This window comes from Ambystoma mexicanum, chromosome 8 (genome assembly GCF_040938575.1).
Source record: "Ambystoma mexicanum isolate Mex_15411 chromosome 8, UKY_AmexF1_1, whole genome shotgun sequence".
Taxonomy (NCBI): Eukaryota; Metazoa; Chordata; class Amphibia; order Caudata; family Ambystomatidae; genus Ambystoma; species Ambystoma mexicanum.
This window is the reverse complement of record NC_090929.1, coordinates 136,719,109-136,735,127: the sequence shown is the minus strand read 5'-3', so window position 1 is coordinate 136,735,127 and position 16,019 is coordinate 136,719,109. Positions and strand designations below refer to the sequence as shown.

At 44.9% G+C, this 16,019-nt stretch overlaps 1 protein-coding gene across 4 annotated transcripts in view; it reads left to right on the top strand.

Annotated features, from left to right (window-relative positions):
* Window positions 1–346: 346 nt before the first annotated feature.
* The window catches only part of LOC138471710 (uncharacterized), a 375,044-nt gene continuing 359,371 nt past the window's right edge, over window positions 347–16,019 (top strand). Inside the window, exon 1 of one of the 4 annotated variants that reach the window (XM_069609482.1) lies at window positions 347–462. The gene's annotated coding sequence lies outside the window, so the exon portion shown is untranslated. Of the gene's footprint in view, window positions 855–16,019 lie in introns of all 4 variants that reach the window. The other 3 variants (XM_069609480.1, XM_069609479.1, XM_069609481.1) reach the window with 3 other exon arrangements.

Here is a 16,019-nt window from a genome sequence, read left to right as displayed (position 1 = left end):
AAAAAGAGCGCATTTTTATTTTTTTGTTTAAAGCATGGGCCTAGCTCATGAGCAGTGGAGCGCTGTATGGGGTGTGGGTAGCCACAAAAGGACCAGAGGGCTGCCAAGACCAGCAATGCCTGATGGCTTATTTCAATTTACCATTGAAGCAAATATGAATTTTAGCATCACTTCGTGTTCCTCAGTTTGTGTTGAATATTATGAGGCTTTCAAATTCAGAAACCCTGAACAGCCTCCTGCCTCAAGCAAGGATCTGGTCCGCGCGGTTTCTACCTTCTTCCCCTCCCCCAAGGGTGACAGAGCATGGAGCTGTCAGACCGGGCCCTTTTCTGCCGGACAGAGGGTGTAAGGATGTGGGCGTGCCGGGAGGCAGGCATATCTAGTGAAGAAGATGATGGGAGCAGGGGCTTGACTCAGCCTCACACCTCCAGCCCGTGCCCCTTGGCTTCCCCTCCTCCCCAGGTAAGAGCTCGGCAGTGGCTGCTGCTTCCCGCATAGCACTGCCAGGCAGCGCTAACGGAAACACCCACGGCCACAGGCTGCACCGTTTGGAGGGAAACCCCTCCCACCCATTTAAGCGGTGTGTCGGAGTCCTAGCCTGTGTGGAGTCTCTTTTAGAGGCGGCCACTAAAGTTCCTCCTGTATCTGTAAAATAGACGCTCACTCGGAGTGCTGCCTCCTTTCCAAAATAGCCAAGGACTTCATTGCAATTTCGTATTGTGTTGGTATCCGGCGGCCGTTTTCCAGGAAAGTTATTCGCTGCCGAGCCCCGTTAACCGAAGTATTCAAAGCCCCATTGTGTGCAAGCGCTCCAGCACACAGGGGCTCTGCTTCAGACCCCCAGGGCGGTCGAGGTGAGTACCAACGCTCATTTGAAGACCCTTTTTTATTGTGGCAACGTGTTTTATCTGCTGTGTAGTCGGGCGCTGATCTTGGCACACTGTTTTCTCATGTCAATTAACCCACACATAAAAATAAAAAGAAGCCGATTTACTTTGCAGGAAGACAAGATCACCGATGATTATTCCATCGCACGGGACATGTCTCTACACATGTGTCGTTTAGAATCCTGAAGGCTTGATCTACAGTACCAGCTTCTGGATGGCGATAACACGCACAGACCGCTATACATTGTTTACAACAGAACCGCCGCAACCCTTCCAAGTGGTCCCAGCCCAGGTCCCTCCCCAATTGTATCCGGTGTATTGTGGGGCTTGTAGTTTTTTTCCCCACGCCCTAGAATGCATCCAAGGATCGTGACCGGGTGAGCCATTCAAGACTAGCCCAGGACAACATTCCACTTTGCACTACCATAGCACTGCTCTTACTCACTCGTAGCATCATTTTTTATTGTTGTGATTTTTGAATTAAATCGACCTCCCAACCATACCAGAAAAGTCCGCCAGCAGTGAGGCTGTTCTCCAGTGCTGGATATTTATACAGCAAACCTCTCGAATCTGGTCAATTGCAAAATTAATCCGTTACTTTCCCCAGAATGCATTTAACTGCTCTCTGAAAGCCCAGGACTGGAGCATTCTCCACCATGGACATGGAGTCTTCTGGTAACTCTGCCTCCAAAGAACGAAAATCTGTGCCTCTCTAAACGAGCCTCAACTTTAGAGTTCCATATCTATGCAACGCGAACCTTAGCCCACTAGTCTATTTTACAGAATGCACTTCAATGTGTTTTTTTTTTTTTACAGTAATCCCTTAATGTGCACGTTAATTGCGTGAGGCTGTGTCGGAAACGTGTGTGCCTGTGTTCTCGTCAGCCTGCAGCTGGTACTGTAATCATGCTGATGAACGTAGAGCAGGCAGTCTAACGAGCAAAGACCAACTGCCTCCAGTGGGATGTGTTTAAAGTAAAGTGCTAAGCGACAATTGTTTGACACTCTTGATGAAATATAATTTGTCTTGAATAGATTTAGGTTGAGAGAGGTGCACGTCTTCCAAGTTACCCCTGTGTCACGTAGGGCACTTTCAACAGGTTCTGGCTTTTCAGCTAACATCCCTTTGCAGGCTGGGATTTGTAGTCCACTCCCCCTGCGAGTACATCCACGTGACTACAAGTTCAGGCATGCACATTATTGGCTATGAATAAGGTCAGGTCAGGACTCTGTGATCTTTGACATTCATCACTGTGCCCCTCTGGTGAGGTTGCACAATTAAAGCTAAGTGGTACTCTGCTAACATGCGTAGCCGCAGTATCGACTTCTTCTTCCATTAGTGAACTTACTTAACAGATGCCTACCAATGTTTAGCTTCTACCCGCATGCCTCAACAAATATGCATTTAAGCTGAACACAAATGTCCATGAACTACCAACCTATGCCTACCTATTTTTGCCTGCCTTAGCAAATTGTACTTGGGTCACTTGCTATAGCAAAGCTGCATTTTAGGTTGCTTGCATCTGCCCACTAGCCACCAGCTTACCTAGGCCCACCTACTATTGCCTTAGCAAACTCGCATTTAGGTTCGCTCAAGCAAAGATGCATCTAGGTTGACTATACCTATCCACTTCTAGCATACATTATGCTTTGTAACCAGTCTCTAGCATATATCGTGTTCTGCATTTAAATGATTTTTTTTTTGCTGCTAAAATGCTCCTGCTTGCTGATATCTCTAGTATACACTGTGCCTGCACTTAGGTGACTTTATTATACATTGTGTTTCATACTTAGGTGCTTCTAGTATACATTGTGTTCTGTATTTAGGTGAATCCTATTGCTAAATTACTCCACCTATCCATATCGTGCCTTTAGTTCACACTGCACTCCTTGAACTTAGATTACCCTTGTCACCAACGGTTCCCGCCTACTGCCCAGTATGGTTTTCTAGCTAGCCCACTCTAATATAACTATGTATCTGCCAGCTATTTACACAGTCCTACTGAGGACTATCCTACACTTGCTCATCATGCCAGACATTAACCTACCTCACACTCTGTCTCCTTTGATGTCGCCTACACGCCTTAACTGCAATACCCTTGGCCTATATTTAAATCCCAGTTACGGATCCCCCGAGACAATCTCCTTGGCATCACTACCATGTGCTACACTCAGCAGAAACCTCAGACTTCGTGCCAGACTAACTAAACTGCACCCTCTCCGTAGGTCTCTCCCCCCTACCAACATCAAAACGAACTATCAGCAGACTAGCAAACCGAGCCATACTAGGCTACCTTTGCAACCTCCCACACCTAATTCCAAGGCCTGCCCAATTCATAACAAACCCAAGCCATCCAACACATCTACCACTCAATCTAGCCAAGCTACAGACATCACTAAGACCCCTCCCATCGCAGGAGCACTCCTTAATGTGAGATCACTCGTCGCCCATGCCCTTGACATAGCCGACCTAATCACTGAAGGTAATCTTGATTTTCTCGCGATTACTGAGACCTGGCTACATAATGCGGCAGGACCCTCGCTTATGTTAGCCATCCCTGATGTTACACGATAGTCAGACAAGACCGAGAAGGTGCAAGAGGTGGTGGTATCGCCATAATCGCTAAAACGAGCCTCGCCCTCAGAGTAGTCCCCACCCAATCGCTTCAATCTTGTGAAACCTTATCTGCCAAATTCCAGATAAATAATAATCAATCACCTACTATACAGACCTCCAGGCCGTTCGGCACATTTTGAAGAGGATCTCCATAACCTACTTACCAACAATCTCAAACCTTGCTCTCAACTAATCCTTCTTGGGGACTTTAACTTAGGTTTCCATGACAGCATGGATACCAATGCCTTAGTGACAGCCAACATGATTCACGCACTAGGCCTAACTCAAAAAGTTGACAAGCCCACACACCTGAAGGGGAGAACTTTAGACTGGATAGCAGACTGCAACTGCTCAGTCACTATTTCTTCCATAATGCCCTTACCCTGGACAGACCACTCATTGGTGTCCTTTAACTTAGCCACCGCCAGACCCAACACCATGGCCCCTCTACTAGCGCCTCCTTGCTTAACCAGAAATAAAAAATGCATTACTGCAGAGAAAGTCATTCCAGCTATATTACCCACCCTCAACGTACTATCAGAAAATCTAGAACCTTAGTGCAAGAATTCAATAATATTATGCTCTTTACTCTAGATAAACTGGCACCTCTTAAACTTCGATCAAGCAAACCCAAAGCTCATCTAAACAAATGGTTTACACCACAGCTAAGTGACCTACGTATCCTGAAAAGAAAAAGTGAAACCACTTGGAGGCTCTGCCCTTCAGTTGACAACAAAGCCAAATTAACCTCTCTCTCCTCGTTATACAAAAAAGAAGTTTGCCAGGCAAAACGCAACTCATATGATGATCGTATAGCCAAATCTAATTCTAGCATGAGAGAGCTCTTTTCCATCCTAAAGGAACTCGAGTCCCCTATCGCCACACAGGATACCTGCACCAAGGATAAATCCTGGTGCACAGATATCCAACTAGCCCTAGCAAATAAAATTATCACACTCCAAAATAAAATTCAGCAAAAAAAGAAACGCTTACAATTCAGGATTCGCCTAAAATGCCTCACACCAATAATTTATTGGTGCATGGCAATTCCTTCCACTTCTCCAAAATGACTACCTTGGAAGTAGAAAAAATTATCCTTTCACTTAAACCCTCCAATTGTAAAGGTGACATCTGCCCACGCGCAACTAATAAAGGACGCTGCCAGAGAACTATCTCCCTTTATCACCAAATTGATTAACTCCTCCTTTGCCTCAGGCACCATCCCGGCCAACCTTAAACAGTCCTGGGTGCTCCCCCCCCTCCTTAAAAAGCAGACCTTAGACCCCTTCATCCCTACTAATTACCGCCCCATCACTACAGTACCGTTTCTTCTCAAGATACTTGACAAAGCCGCATATAACCACATTCAAAAACATCTTGAACTACATAACCTTTTAGGAGTGAGACAATCGGGCTTCCGTCCGTTATATGGAACAGAAACTGCCCTAATCGATTTGAAATCCCAAATCGATGAGCTGAGGGACAAAGGTAGGACAGTACTCCTGCTACTCCTGGGCCTCTCAGCTGCCTTCTATTTAGTGGATCATAAAGTCCTTTGTAGTCATCTGGATTCTGCCGCCCACTTTTCCCCAGAAGCCATTAAATGGATTGAGTCATTCTTGAGTGAAAGAACCATGAGAGTCTTCTCTCCCTTAGCAGCGGCAGATCCCACCCCCATCTCATGTGGTGTCCCCCAGGGCTCTTGTGTCTCCCCAACTCTATACAACATCTTCACCAAGCCCCTGTTTGATGATCTGGACCATCTCGGTATCATCTATACTAACTATGCAGATGATACACGGATCCTCCTCCCGCTTTCTGGGGATCACGAAAAGGACACGGTGAACAAAGTATATCTTATCATCCAGGCATGGATGGCTACTCATGGCCTCTGTTTGAACGATGATAAGACTGAGTTGATAATCCTGGGCTCCCAAGCCAATATCAAAAAACTAGGCCAGGAATTCTCCTCCTTCAATATAGACGGGAATATCATCCAAGTATCCAATGATGTAAAAACCCTTGGATTATATCTTGATTCCACCTTATCACTTGATAAAGAGTTAAAATCCTTGGCCTCCTCCATGGCTTACACCTGCAAATTGATAAGAGCTGGTAAAACATTCCTTTCCAATAATAGCTGCTTAATCTTGGCCAGAGCCTTAATACTCTCCAGAATTGATTACTGCAATGCACTATATTCAGGAGCTAATAAAACAATAATTCAAAGATTACAAATATTACAAAATAATGTCCTGAGAGCAGCACTAGGCATAAACAAAAGAACCCATATCTCCTCCGCTAGACGCCAACACAAATGGCTGACCACTGACAATAAAATACAACTCAAGATGCTATCTCTGACCCACAAAGCCCTTAACAACTCCTCCCCTAGATACTTGATTGACAAATTCCATAGGCGAACATCTATCCGACCGACCAGAGCTGTCAACGCCAACTGCTTGACAATACCTAACTTCAGACTCTCCACGATCGGAGGGAATAGTTTCCCTCTAAAGGCTGCAAAAACCTGGAATTCACTGCCACAAGATTTAAGAGTGGATTTGCCCTACATCCGTTTCAGAAAAAATGTTATTCAGCTATTCAGCTCCTAACCTCTACTGACCTCAGCTGAACCGTCATCTACATCCCACTGTAATCATTTGCATCGATCTCCACTGTATATTTGATGCAATTCCAATTTGACCATGCCTTGTACATTGTATATTATGTAATTATTTGTGATTTCTGGCCATTATTGTAACCATGTAAGCTTAGCATTTTCTTATTGCTGCGCCCTGGTGCGCATAAAAAGTGAATAAAACAAACAAACAAAGCTTCACAGATGTGTGTGTGTATGTGTATATATATATATATATATATATAATCTCCATAGAGAAAAAGCCACATGCATATTTTCTAACGCAAAAGAAAATTGACAAACTTTTCACCACTATTGAGAGGTTGGGCCATTGTAGACGTATCCAGGAAGGAGTCTTTTTATTTATTTTTAGACTGGGCAAAGTTCAGGGTTCGAAATTTCTGGGAGCTATTTAGCTTCTACTTTATAGTCAGGGGGGGGGGGGAAGAGCCTGGTAGGCTTGACTCCAACAGCCACCAGGAGCGACGTTTGACTGACCTTTTTAATGCAGATTTTGAAATAACAATTCAAGTTCAAGGAAGGGCAGCCTGCAACACTGAGGCAAACCCCCTGATCCGCCTGCCCCAGGCTAGTCTGTAGTAATGGTGAGCAAAGGTATTGAATGAAGCCCAAATCCCGGCCGTGCAGATATCCTCTAAAAAGGGCCCATCTTGCTGTAGCCCTAGAGTTGGCCATGCCCCTGGTGGACCGACTCACCCACCACCTTCCCTGGGGGAGGAACCCCAGACACCATCTACTGATGGTCAAAGAAGAAGCCTTGTTCCCTCCATTTGCCCCCTCAACGGTGGTTGCAAACGGGCTGTTGGAAGACTTAAACGAGGCCGTCTTCTCCAGACAGTAAAACTATGCCTTCACTTCTAAACCCATCAGTTGCGCGTGGATCTCCAGACCCAGATCTGCTAGAAGAGCTGGAACAACAAGGTCCTGGGATAGATGAAAAGTGGAGACCACCTTAGGGAGCACGGAAGGATCACATCTCAAGATCACTTCCTCAGGAGAGACTGAGGGATATTGGAGGGGTAGCGGGGACACTGCAATGTTCCCAATTCCCGCACATCTGCTTCCCCTAGCAGTTCAAAGGGAGCCCCCTGAAGGGCCTTCAGTACTAACAGAAGATCCCACAGAGGGCTAAGGGCACCAACCCCAGGTATCTCCATGGGAAACTCCAGAAACGCCTATTGATGAGATCAGAGCCTGAGGATTTTACCCCCCATTCCCCCAGGGAGCCCGCACCATCCTACTGGCAGCCCACAAAGTTCTCAGAGGGTAGACTGACATCAGCTGAACTCCCTCCACTCCTCACCCCTGCAGAAACGAACCATGTCTGCAGCAGAACAATCAGTTTCCCCAGTTTTTACGTATCCAGAACCACCGTAGATGCCACAGCAGGGGCCAGAGGTGAAGTCTTGCCCATGGAGTGACGAAAAATGTCGCTGCCATCAGACCCTGTTCATTTATTATTTATTACTCGCCCAGACCCGAGGGTATTGCAGCGAAATTGCATATGAGTTATCACATTTTTATACAGTGTTGCAGTTACAGGCAAATAAATCAACATTTATACTGAATTACACATAAAGTATTGAATCAAGTTTCAATAGGTCAAAGTGACAGGTCACAATTCGTTTAAAGCACAAGTTGCGGGTCTGAAATTGCCCCCTCGGGATGCATGTGGACCATAGGTGCTGGAATAAATGTTAAATTCTACGAAGGGAGATAAACCTAAAGCATTCTAGCACTGGGGTAGAGTAGGACTAGTTAGAGTTAATATTTGTTGAATAGCCAAGTTTTCAGCGCTTTTTTCAATTTTAGTAGGGAGTCCTCATTTTTGATGCTGACCGGTAGTGCGTTCCAGTGCGATGGGGCTAGGACTTTGAAACTGCAACCAACTGCTCTACTGTATTTGTATTGAGGAACGTCTAAAAGGGCCAGTTTACTAGATCTGAGTGTTCTGCAGGAGATTTTTTTTTCTTGATTGTGTTGTTGAGGTAGCTAGGTGCTGCTTTGGTGATGCATTTATGGACGCTACTAAGAGTTTTGAAAATGATTCTTGCTTCAATTGGCAGCCAATGATTTTCTCTTCTGATGCTAGATATATGTTCGGATTTTTTAATACCTAGTGCCGCTCTAAGGGCTTTGTTCTGTAGTAACTGAATTTTGTTTAAATTAGTTTTAGAGGTTCCTAGAAAGAGGATGTTACAGTAATCCAGTTTCGTTAGGATCAGGGCTCTAGCCAAGGTCATGCAATTAGTAGGGGTGAGAAATTGGCGACTGAGTGCAATGAGCTTTGCTGTGTAGGCTGTGGACGAAGAGAGGGTTGCTATTTGTTTATGCATAGAGGTTAGCATCTATATAAACACCAAGAGTTTTGACTTGTTTGAGTACTGGGATCAGTGTGCCGCCTATGTTGATATGGGAGTAGTTAGAATTTAGGGTGCTTATTCTTTTTTTGAGAGCCCACAATGAGAACCTCTGTCTTCTCATCGTTGAGGCAGAGGCTGTTTAGAGCCATCCAATTTTGAATTATTGAGCCCTGTACGCTCGAGCACTGCCTGGCCGTGGCCTTCAGGTGGCAAAGACCATCCACTTCTTTCCTGAGCAGCATCGTCATTTACCTATAAATGGCCCCAATGAAAACAAAATCCTGAACTGGCTCAGACTAAGATTTCTTGTAGTTGACGAGGAATCCCAAAGTGCTCCAAAAGGTAGCGTAGAGTTCTCAGTAGCCGGTTTCAAGCGTGAGTGCTTCCTGCACTTGTGTTGTATTCACTGTTCTTGTTGCGCTTTTTCCCTCTTCCGTGTCATTCCTGAGTCCCTTACAGTGACCACACTTGGAGACAGTCACTCCCTAGCCTAAGAACACTTAAAAAAAAAAAAAAAAAGAAAAGTGTTTACTTGTACATTTTTAATCGCTCCCTAATTGGAAGGATCTAATGCTTCCCCCTCCCAGCCAGGCCTCAATACCTCCAAATCTCCAGTGCCACGTCCTCGTACCTCTTTTGAATTCAATTCAACATCTCTACTTTTGCTTCGCCTCGGTTCACATCATCTCCATCTATTGCCTTCCTGGTCCCACTGGATTATTCTTTAATGACTTTGGCAACTCCGTGATTCTTTTCCCACTAAACCTCACCTCATTATCCTCTCCAGCCACTTCTCAGAAATCTGAACTTCAGTCTTTTTTTGGCGACCACACTCTCCACTCAATACTTCACCTCCCTTCCCACACATGGGGTAACTCTTTGGATGTCTTATTCAACCTCCCCTCTCAGCCACTAATACTACTGACGCACCATCCATATCCGACCACTCAATTGTTTTCACCACCATCTCCATTCCATCCTCTGGCTTTTCCTCACCACTTGCTTCACAAATTACTAAACGGAAATTGAAACCTTCTGCTTGTCTCCCATTTTCTCTCTGACCTAGTGTTCCAACTCTCCTCCTTCACACCTGATACCTCTTCCATCAACACTGCCTTCTCCAGTTTCCAATCCCTACTATGACTCATTCTCCTCACTTCCCACTGCTTACTTTCACCCCCAAGTCTCAGCATCCTTAACCATGCGGCAACCCGTTCATACACCGTCTCCGCAAAGACATGCATTGGCTGCTGTGCAAATGGAGGCTTACCCAATCGCATGAGGACCTGCAACTCTACCTCTCTGCCCTGAACTCTCTTGAGTCCACTCCCAATATAGTAAAAAGAGAACTCTACCTAACCCTCATTAACTGTCACTCCAACCATCCTCTCCTGGACCATAAACACACTCCTCACTCCTCCAAGTCTGACTTTAGTTCCACTCTCGCAGCTTATGACCTAGCTGAAAACATTGCTGCAAACACTTCCAAAATGAGTCTCTCTCCTGACCTTCCTCGTACTTTCTTCTCCTACACTTTACACTATAGTTACTCTGCCACTATCTCACACTTGGTCACACTAATTCGGACAGTGCTATTTCTACTGATGAAGGCTAACCCCTCGTGTGCCTCCTCTAACTCTCTTGTGGTTCATCAAAACCCTTTTGCTCCTCAGCAAGTCAAGCCTATTTCCCCTATATTGGCTTCTCGCCTTGCTGAACTCTTCAACCTATCCACTTGCTTTCCCTCTGTTTTTAAAACCGCCACATTCATCCCGTTCCTAACAAAGCAAGGGCTGACCTGAACCTACTGGCAACATTTTGCCCCATGTGTCTCCTTCCATATTACTCTACAGTGCCTGAAAGGGTTGTCTTACCAATTTCCTAGACATCCACAACCTTCGAGACCCCTACAAGCAGATTTCTGCTCCTGTCCCTACACGAAAACTGCTCTCATGAATGTGTCCAACTTCATTGCCTCTGCTAAGCACTCCAATCTATCCTCCTATCCTAATTCTCCTTGACCTGTCTCATGCCGATGACACTGTCAAATGACTCTGATCTCCTTAATACTCATTGTTCTTGGGATTTGCGATCAAGCCCTTTCCTGGCTAGAATCCCACTGTGCCAATTCTGCCTCCTGCAGCAACAACACCTCTCAACTCACTCCTCTTAACTGTTGCTGTGCCACAAGGCTCTGTCTTGGGTTCACTCCTCTTTACACTCTACCCCTCTGCTCTTAGGGCACTATTCTCCTCCTTTGGGTTCATCTACAAAACTGTAGCAGCAGCTCGCCTCAACCTCCTAAATATTAGGTTAATCGAGCACCCCCTTCCTTTCAACACCACCAAGCATCTCTTAACTGCTCTTGTCTTCTCTAAACTGAACTACTTTGCCAGCATCCTCTTTGGTATTCCCAACTCTACTTTCTGTCCTCTCGACAAGATCATTAACTTTGCTACCGGGTCTCTTTGATCTCCCTCACATCACACCTACTTCTTGTAGCGTCAGTAGGCTGGATGGATGATTATGCAAAACGGGGCCAGATTAAATTTTCTGTTTACAAATCTAAGCACGTTAAGGCACTGCTGTATCGATCTTCCTCTATCCAACTCTACAAGCCTTCTCATAATCTCTGCTCTGTCTCCTGGACTACGCTTGTGGCTCCTCGCCCTCCCTGTGTTTCCTCTTGCTTCCCTCCTTCTCTCTTCTTGCTCCACCTGCATGTAATTCTCTCTCCCCCACCCTCCAGATATCCGAGAAACGGTCGAACACAGTTGTGTTCTAAACCACACTAAAAGCATACCTTCTCCGAGTTGGCCTCTTCATCTGCCTGCTAGTTTACATTTTTCTCTTGCCTCTAACCTGCCTCTGTCCCTCACTTCCACTGCCTCCACTTTACCCACCATGGTCACATCCCGAGCACTGCTGGCCCTACTCTCCACCTGCACTTAAAAATGCCAAATGTTCACTGTCCTAATCTATTTATGTCCTCTTTTTGTCAGGGGTGCCAAGTGTGTGGGTGCTGTGGGGCCCGTAAAGGCCATCTGTGCAGGAGTCCTTTATTCTTTCAATGGAACTTTTAAAAATGTATGTATTTTATTTTTTGGGGGATGCCAGCAACCCCCATGAAAGCCAGAAGTCGGTGCCCCTATCCCTGGTCACTGTTCCATTCACTCTCCTTAACAACCTGGTCAGAATGTCGCTCAATCTCGCCCCATTGTAAGAAACTCGCCGCTTTCTGTCAAATCTGATTTCTTATCTATTGTACGTTCTTTTGTGAGCAAAAGACCATTGTTTCTCCGGTGTGTGTATATAAATCGCATGTTCTCCTGTCTGCCTGCCAGAGTCCTCGTGTGCCTAATTAGTGCTATTTCTGTTGTGCATTTTTATTAGAGGTTTTCTCAGAATCTTAGAAGCGTTTCATTTTTTTCTGGCGCTGGCCCGGCACATTAGCTGTCTGGCTCACCAGCATTTGTGCCCCATTTGCGGCACAACGACTAGTGTGGGGACTAGGGGCCCTGCAACACACCCTGGCCCTTAGGATAGCTCTGCACATGATAATGGACTGCTGCAGACTTTGAATTGCGTTTTCTTTAACTTGTGAAATGTCTCAAAAGCTGTCAAATTTCAGGGTGTGGGCTTGCAGATGTTATCTTTCAGGTATGTGTTTTGTCTTTTCTGTCGCTAAAATTGGAACATTTGGGTGACGCTTTGCAGAGGACTTGAGGAGGGCCAGAGGAAACTTAGAAAAACTCGATCTTACAATCGATGACAAATCGGACACCATTTGAACATCGTTCGTGTGTTGAGTATTAATGTGTTGCATCTATAGGCTTCCATGGTGTCAATGAAAGACAACATTCAATCACTTTACCTTTTACCAGAGCGAGAAAGGATTGCCTGGGCATCCTTTCGTAACTCTTTATTTATTTTTCCCCAGATCTGTTGCATTCAAATACAGCTAGAACGAAATGGCATACGAGGAGGGATATACAGCTTGCAGGATGTTTATTTACCCATGGCCATGCTACTTCCTATGGCCGTTTCCTGGCCCTCCCCGCACAAAACCCATCTTCCTGGGATCTCTTTGTGCTAGCCTTTTCAAGCCTTACCATCAAACTGCGTGCTCGAAGTGCCTGCCACTGTTTGGTTTCAAAGCAGTCTACTGAGAGTTAATGACATAATTGGAGCTGTAAAAATGCTACGGTTGTATTGATACTCGATACAAATACAAATAAAAATGTGTTAACCAGATCTGGCTTCAACCACTATATTTATAAGCACTATGCGTCCTTCAATGTAGTGCTGTTAAAAACGGACACTGGCAAAGCTAACAGTTATGGCTTGTCTCTGTTTTGGGTGTTTGCCAGGCACTGCTATTAAACGCCCAGGTACTCGCATCATTTTGCAGCTACTAGCATCGATGGCCGGTTCAGTTAATATCGCTATGGCAGTTCCTGGCAAATGCCTTTCCCATGCCTATACAAAAGCCAATGCTGGTTTACCCTGCTAAGTAGATGAGGGCGAGAGTTGTGGACAGTGTGGGTTTATCGGCGCATCCCAATACTGTTGTATTTTTAATAGGACAGCGAGGCCAATTATCAGAGGGCTGCTATCCTTGAAATACCACAGTACCTGCCCTTTGGGAAAGAGCAATCATGGGATTCCGGAATGTTGGCCAAGGTGACAGCAGTTTGAACCTGCAGCTCCTGGTCTCCTCCCTGAAGCTATTTTATTACTGATTATGAATTCAAAGAAAAAGATTCAAGAACCAGAAAACCCAACCTCTAAAAAAACAAACAACTATTGAAGATGGATGAAGACAACCCCAGTAGCCAAGACATTATACTTCTGAGACAAGTGGCATTGGACATGGTTGAAGTTAAAACCACCTTGACTGAACTGAATTTGCCACCTGGATGGTAGAGTGGAGGAATTGGAAAATAAGTCCATTTCTATGGGCTCTGAGATGGCAGGAAGCTATAGGTCTTACAACATTTTGAGAAAGGACCTCCAATGTGAGAAGGACTGGCGTATAGAGATGGACCTGAAACAGTGGGAAAGAAATGTCAGATTGATTGGAGTTGAAGAGAGCCCTGATCCCAGAAATGAAAACCTGATATTAGGTATATTTAAAGACTGCTATGGTATGGCTTCCTTCAAAGAGGATGATATTGACCATGTTTACTGAATAGGCAAACTGCCAGGCTCTAAGCCAAGGCATGTCATGGTGTCCTTTGTCCTTGCAAGAAAGAAGGAGAGCTTATTATATGCGGCAAGGAATAAAGGATTGGTCTTCTACAAAGGGAAATCTTTATATGTTTACCCGGATTATCCTAAGGAGATTGTGGCAGCAAAGAGAAACTTCAAGGGTGTGAAATACCTTGCCAAAACCCTGCAGGTAAAGACCTTTCTAAACCAATACAATTCCTTGACTGTGATGTTGCCAGATGGGGGTGCGAAAAAGTCACCTCAGATCCTAAGGAGGCTTCTTTATGGCTGGAGGCTCTCAAGGAGTTGCGTGCTACAATTGCGGATTAATTTCTACATGTGTTCATATATACATGTATAAGATTTTTTTATTTTTTAGAAATTGTTGGTTATTTGCATTAAGATGGTGCTGAAAGCGTGACTCAGTTAAACGTTTTTGTTATGATTCTAAACGTTTACCTTTGCTGGAATGTGGCACTGGCTCGAGGATACACAGTCATGAAACATCTTGGAGTAAAGGACCCCTGCCTGATATGATCAGCTGATTTCTACGCTAAGCAACCATTTTGTGTCGCGCGTTTGTCTCCGTGGCGGATGTTCAGCATTGTACGCGACAGTCCCCGGTCTACATTTGCACTGTATACGAAGGAAAGGCTTGGTTTTGTTTCCCTCATACAGGTGATCGGAATGCCTCGGCTGCGTTGCTGAACAAATGAGATGCGGCGCAGGCATCCGGCTAACTCCACCCCCACAAGGGTGGGGGTCGGAGTGCTCCATGTCAGTCCTTACAAGCCTGTACAAGGATTGAATAGCTGAGGTTCGGGCTCACTGTCTGCTCCTGTGACGCAAGTTTTTATTCACCTGCAGTCTTCTTCTTTCATGACGGTTGAACTTGAAGGTTAATGAAAGAATGGTGCACGTCCTCCTTCGCTGTGAACAAGTATTTTTGACGTATGCGCACCCATTACAGGATAGGATAATGATTACACACAGTGACATGAGCGGAGAATGTGCAGACGCCCAATGAGAGATCTACTACTATACTGCTTTGGGGTGGAATCTGATGGAAGAAGATTGCATCTTGAGGTTGATACTCTATATCCGGCCAACATGCTAATGATAGGATTTTTGTCACCTTACTGTTTGTACGGTGTTAGAATAAGCTCTTTTAATCTAGTGACTGCTCACAATTTTGGGGAAGAAAAGTGATGTTTTCAAAGGGTATTGAACAACAAACAGCATCAAATGCTCATTCCTCATGATTTCTAAATGGTTTATTTACATGTGCACATTTCTTAATTTTAATTTTTGTCTGTCATTTTCTCTCCTACAAGGCGGGATCTCAATATGTTCACATGCTGTACTTGTATATGTGTATTCTTTGACACATTTATCTTCTTTACTGAGAATTTTTATCGAACTTTAGTATCAGTTATATTTTCATATAACACTGCTAGGACAAATCTGTAAGTGCAGATTTTTGGGAAATTGGTCTACATGTCTTTACAAGTGCTACATTATAACCCTCATTGGTTGTGCAGCTTGCTCTTTCGTGTTTGGGATACTTGTTTGCTTGATGCTTTTTTTATAATGATGTGTCTTCCAAATATACACACTTTGCTTAGGACTCACAGTCGGCCAGTTTGACACGGGTACTTTTCTCTATATGCCTATATAACGAGGTGCAATTTTCATGTGGAGCCCTATCACCTATTTATCTATGATTGGCTGACTAGGTGTCTGTTTGACCACATACTGTCAATGAATGGTAAAACATGTGATGGAATATGTGGTTCCCTCAATGGGAGGGGGATCTTTTAGCATGACTATATTACTGACTTTTATCATGCCATGGGACGTGTTGCCTATTGTCTTCTGCCGGGCGATGGAGGGATGGTTCATGGATTCCGGGGCATTCGGATCGTCCAGTCCCGACATTGGACTGTTGCTGTGATTTCTGAGCTATATCGGCGGTCTATTGTTGGGATTGGGTGGGTTGTGGCCCGGTCTGGGTGTTTTGGGGTTTGTGTTTCTTTGTTGCTGGGTGAGGGATGGTGGGCACTGTGTTTTGTGGATACAGAATAGGCAAACTGCCAGGCACTAAGCCAAGGCATGTCATGGTGTCCTTTGTCCTGTGGCATTCTAATACTTTTATATTATTTTACTGGATTCCCTATTATCTTGTGATTTCACACATTTTGCATTGGGGGGTCTACTACCTTATGGGGCGGACTAACAGTGCTGTTCATGACCTACGCATTTGTATGGGATATCCTCAG